Here is a 5,910-nt window from a genome sequence, read left to right on the forward strand (position 1 = left end):
AATTGGGGGGGGAGGAGTTTGTGCGGGGAGAAGGGTGCAACAATGAATGAATGGAATTCCAAAATCTCTGTAGATGTTCATTGAAATGAAAAATAAACAAACTAAATTAATAACGAAAAAAAGGTCCTTGACAGCAGTTATTCCCAGGAATATGGTACATGTCTTCTGATCTCTTGACTTCTGCTACCAAAGGTGTTGATTGTGGATCCAAACAAGATAAAATCATTGACAATTTCAATTTTTCCTCCATCTATCATCACTCTCTGTTGGTCCAGTGGTTAGGATTTTAGTCCTTGATTTTATGCAACAAGGGTTTCAAGCTCTCTTCACTTTCTGCAAGCAAGGTTGGGCCATTGCATAAAGTAGGTGTTGGTGAGTCTTCCTATAATCCTAAAGCCATGTTCCTCTCATAAAGTAGAGCTTCTCACATAATTTGCTACAGATTGAATAAGGTATGAAGAAAAGATACACCTGTAATGCACATTTTTCTTGACTTTTAACTAGCCAGTGTTCCCTTGCCTTGTTCACATGAAAGCCTTTTGGTCCAGGTGTAGGTTTAATATCAGAAAAATTAGGTGTTCTGGGATTCCCATTCTTTTCAGTTAGCCATAATTATTGTCATCTTCACAGTCCAATAAATGCCTTTAATTAGTCAATAAAGCCAGGTAGCTATCTTTCAGTTATTCTCTGCTTTCAACCAAGATACATCTGACAACAGCAATGATATCCCAGCATTCTCTAAATGCAGCTAAAACTTTTGACAGTTTTTTGTCTATATACTGTTCTAGCTGTTTTTGGATAATTCTTAGCAAGATTTTATTTGTATGTGGTTTTAATAATATTATTTGATAATTTCCACATTCTGTTGGTTCACATTTTAGGGGAATGGGAACAAATATAGATTGCATCTAGCTGGTTAATGAGATAGCTGTCTTCCAGATTTTGTTGCACAGAGTGGTGAGCATATCCAGGCTACATGTGTTTGTAGAAATGTTTCAGTTGGTATCCCATCAATTTCTTGAACCTTATTTTTTGCCAATGCCTCCAGTGCTGCTTGAACTTCTTCCTTCATTACCAGTGGTCCTCGATCTTATGCTAATTCCTGATACAGTTATGTATCAATAAATTTTGTTTGTTTGGTACTGTTAGAGCACAGTTTAGGGCTGTTGTAGATAGGGTCGCTATGAGTCACAAACTACTCGACGGCACATAACAACAACAACAACAACAACTGCTACTCTGTGTATTTATCTTTTTTGATGCGTCCTGGGTCATTCACAATTTTGCTCACAGCAACTTTAAGTACTACAACTTGAGGCTTGAATTTCCTTTTAGTTCATTCAGTTTGAGAAATGCTTAGCAAGTTCTTTCCATTTTCTAACTCGAGTTCTTTGCACAACTCATTATAATAATTTGCCTTTTTCTTCTCCAGCTACTTTTTGAAATCTTCCATTTATCACTTTTACTTCAGCATTTTTTTTTCTTCTTGATGCTTTAGTGCTATTTCCAGAGTCTCTTTTGATGTTCATTTTGGTATTTTCTTTCTCTTCTTTCTTCATAGATGATGTCCTTGATATCATCTCACTACTAATCTTGTCATTGGTCTTCAATGCCTCAAATCAATTTCTTGAGAAGATTTTTTAAATTCAGATGGGCTAGACCCTAGGTCATTTTGTGGTACTTTGGACTTGGTTTCATTTTCTTCATCTTTCTCAGATCCACAATCAACACTGTCGGCATCAGCAGTCAGGAAATCAAAAGACAAGTTACTTTAAGAAAATCTGCTGTCCGGGATCTCTTCATAGTGCTAAGAGCAACAGTGTCAGTCTGGGGACTAAGACATGCTTGTTTCAGCCATGGTTTTCTCAATTGTTTGGTATGCATCTGAGAGCTGGACAATGATTAAGGAGATTCAATTCCTTTGAACCTGGAGAATAATACTGAATTTACCATGGACTGCTAAGAGAACAAACAAATTTATCCTAAAGAGGATGAAAACAGGAAAAAGATTTTGAAGTTCTGTCTCACATATTTTGAGTGTGTTTCCAGAGGGGACCAGTCTTTGGAGAAAGAGATTATGCTTGGAAAGGCAAAGGATCAGCACAGGAGAGGAAAATTCTTGATGAGATGGGTTGACACAGTGATTGTGGCAATGGGGCAGATGTATCAGAGATGGTGAAATTGGCTAAGAATAGGGCAGGGTTCAGAGCTACTGTTCAGAGTGTTGCTATGAGTTATAGTAGACAAGGCACATAACAACAACACACCATGAAAATTACTCTTTCGGCCCCGCCGTGCCGTCCACAGCAGCGGTTGGCTGTTCACAGCTGGGCGGTTGTCTTGGGGAAGCAAGATGGCAGCCACGGAGACCTGGTTGCGGAGGAGGACACGGAGCTGCGGGACCTTCTGGTGCAGACGCTGGAGAACAACGGGGTCCTGAACCGGATCAAGGCTGAACTTCGAGCAGCTGTGTTTTTGGCACTAGAAGAACAAGAAAAAGTAGAGAACAAAACACCTTTAGTCAACGAGAGTCTGAAGAAATTTTTAAATACAAAGGATGGTCAGCTTGTGGCCAGTCTGGTTGCGGAATTTCTTCAGTTTTTCAATCTGGACTTCACGTTGGCCGTCTTTCAGCCAGAAACCAACCAGCACGTTTCAAGGTCTGGAAGGTCGAGAGAACTTGGCCCGAAATCTGGGCGTTATCAAAGCCGAGGGCACAGTGGGCGGGCCTCTACTACTAGAGGTGACTCGGTGCTGCCAGCAGAAAAAGAAAAGTGTGGCCAGCAGGGAGATGAGCGCGGCCAGCGGGGAGGGTGTCCTAGAGCTCTCTGATGTACATTCTCCACCGAAATCCCCTGATGCAAAGTCAAGTTCACAGACTGTTCCGAGTAAGCCCAGTTAGAAGAGCCAGAGCAGCACATGTGCCTCCTTCTCGGACCCCAAGAGCCCAAGTGGTCGCCACTTACTGGCCCATGAGACAAAGCCTGGGTCTCTCTTAAGCACCAAGTCCTTAGACATCGAAAACAAAGCTGATCTTTGTCCTGATGAAGACGACTTGGACGGGGACTCTTTCTTCGATGATCCCATCCCCAAACCAGACAAGACGTATGGTTGGAGAGGTGAACCCGGCAAGCAGGGCGGCAGCCTGGCAACCCTCTCAGTCTCACCCCCCCCTGAAGAGCGGGCTTAGCTCCCTGGTGGGAGCCCCATCCTTGAAGGACCCTGACAGTAAAAAGGGAAACACAGTTTTGAGAGATCTGAAGTTAGTCAGTGAGAAAATTGGTTCCCTTGGTCTGGGGTCTGGGGAAGAAGATGATTATGCTGATGACTTTAACAGCACCAGCCACCGCTCAGAAAAAAGTGAGATGAGTATAGGCGAGGAGATCGAAGAAGACCTTTCCATGGAGGTGGATGACGTCAACACCAGCGACAAGCTTGACGACCTCACCCAAGACCTGTCTGTCTCCCAGCTCAGCAATGTGGCCGATTACCTGGAAGACGTGGCGTAGATGCGGCCACAGAGTCGGGCCACTGTGGAAGATGGGCGAGGCCTCTGATCAGTCACTCTTCTCTCAGACTCTCGGCTAGAAGGTCTGCCCCTGTCGGTGCCTTGTGTTTAGAAAACTGCAGGTATCTTAGGAATGAACTTTGGGTAACCGAACGCTTGTATCTGAGCCTGGGGGCCTCTGCCACCTTCCTCTGGTTTAGCGACAGTTGTCTGTACAAAGGATTGCCCTGCCGAGCTCCAGCCCGGGCGTCACGGCGCCAGCTCCAAAGACAGCAGTGTGATGAGCTGATGAATAAAACCTGTTCTCTAACGCGTGTGTTGCTGATCTCATGGAGATGCCCGAGCGGCGCGTTCCGGCCTCCAAGGGGAGCCGCCGCGGTGCGGACGCTGGAGGCTAGATAGACTTCAGTGTCTGCTGTGGTGGAAGGTTCTAGACCTTGACCCGTATAGGCCTAGTACGGGACTCTGTGCTGCTAGGTGTAGCCATGGTTTGTAATCACCAGTGCTGACTAGGATTGGGACTTACTCTTGGTCCCTGTGTCCATGTGAGGTGCTTGCTCACAGGTTCCCTCGTCGTTATAATTTATTCTCTGTAAAGATGCTTCAGGAATCTTCAGTTCCAATCACCTCTGGACCCCTGGGACCCTGGAGCTCCGTCAGACGACGCTGGTACGCCCTGGTCAGAGTGTGACTCAGGGTGGCCTGAGGCCGCCTGGTGCACGAACTCCCCATACTGGACACGGTCAGCCTGTGATCCCTTCTGAGGTTCCTGGCCAGCCACAGGCTGACCTTCTGTTGCTGCCGCGGTGACAGTGGACTCGTGTGCAGACGACATGGGTGTGACGAGTACGTGGCCAGACACAGATCTTGATGGCGCACTGGTGAAGTCACTGGAGCGAAGCCAGCTACTGCCCTGAGGAACACAGACGTGGGGGCCTGCCCCCGGGACCCCAGACAAGAGGGGCAGGGCCTCCATTAAGCTCGGTGCTGTCCTCTGATGTTGAGTTAAATTAGGGCTTTGGGTTCCCCATGGGCTCAGTCACTGGGTCCTGGTAGGTGAGTGGATGGCATAGTTTTCAGAACACCAGTTGCATATTTCTGAGCCCAAGTATTGTGAAAAATATTTGTTGGGTGCTAAAATTACAGAGAAAGAAAAACAAGATGATTAAAAGCTAAAAAAAAGAAAATTACTCTTTCAACACAAGAAACTGGAAGATTGGTGTTGTACTCCCAAGATGAAACCATAAAAATAAGCAGACTTAAATATTGTGGTATGGAGAGGCCCTCTCTGGCTCCAACTGAGGTTCTGGCTTGTGTGGTGATGAATGAGTCTTTTCTGAGGCTCCTAGATGCCTGGTTGGAGGCTGCTGGAGGTGGTGTGGTGATGTAATGGATGCTTTCAGAGGCCTCTTCTGGGACACATAGGAGTTGGCATGGTGACATATAGTCCAATTGGACCATAGTCCAATTCTGTTCTGTTTAAGGGGGAGGTAGGAAAAGCAACTGGATGATATGCCATGGATTTTCCCAATAAAGAGTGAAGGATGCATGCAAAGGAGACTTCAAGATGCACGTTTAGAACACCAGAAACTGAGAGTCACTTTTGAAGTTTAACCTCAAGATTCTCTCACTCCACAGTCCAGGACAGAATATGGTCACTGAGACACATTGCTTATGTGTATGGGGTACAAGGTGTGGTTTCTTTCACTGTGAGCTCCCTACCTGGAGCATAAACACCACTAGAGAAATGTTGAAAATGCAAACTCTTAGGCCCATTCAGCCAACTAAGAAACTCCAGGGCTACAACTGAAAATTCTGTCCCAACAAGCCCTCAGGCTTGAGAATGCTGTTCCACAGAAGTGATTTTCAACCATGGCAGCACATACATTCAGGCATAAAGCTTCAGAAAAGCACCTAAACCTGGGACCTATGCCTACAAACTTGCTTGATACTCTATCTGGCCCTCATGTCTAAGAAGGTGCTGAAGCCTCTAGAATTATGTTTCACCTATCTTTTATTATCACTTTTCTTTAAACTCTATTTTTCAAATTTGCATTGTCATGTTTTATCAGCTTCACAAGGCTTTTATGAGTTTTTTTTGTCTGAAGTGTTGAGTAGGCCATACTGAAAACTGTGTATTTCATTTCCCCTAGTGCTTCAGTCTGTAGTCTTGGGGAGCTACTTAATATAAAATTTTTCTTTATTTTCAGTAAAATGGTGACTATGACTTATTTTAATAGAATATTTTTCTTACAAATGTAATTTCATAAAAATGTTTAGAGAATTAAAAAACAAACAAACAACAAACCACCTCATTTCTGTTGAATTGAAACTGTGTCATGGCTGACTGTCCAGCATGTTTTTAGTTGTTGCAAGATGCACTAGAGGAAATTTTGATCATC

The 5,910-nt window shown here is 44.6% G+C and overlaps 1 pseudogene; it reads left to right on the top strand.

Moving 5' to 3' along the window:
* Positions 1-2,268: 2,268 nt before the first annotated feature.
* Positions 2,269-3,509, top strand: LOC102871898 (annotated as a pseudogene).
* Positions 3,510-5,910: the final 2,401 nt, after the last annotated feature.

This window comes from Elephantulus edwardii, unplaced genomic scaffold (genome assembly GCF_000299155.1).
Source record: "Elephantulus edwardii isolate Elephantulus edwardi_28Jun2011 unplaced genomic scaffold, EleEdw1.0 scaffold00461, whole genome shotgun sequence".
Taxonomy (NCBI): domain Eukaryota; kingdom Metazoa; phylum Chordata; class Mammalia; order Macroscelidea; family Macroscelididae; genus Elephantulus; species Elephantulus edwardii.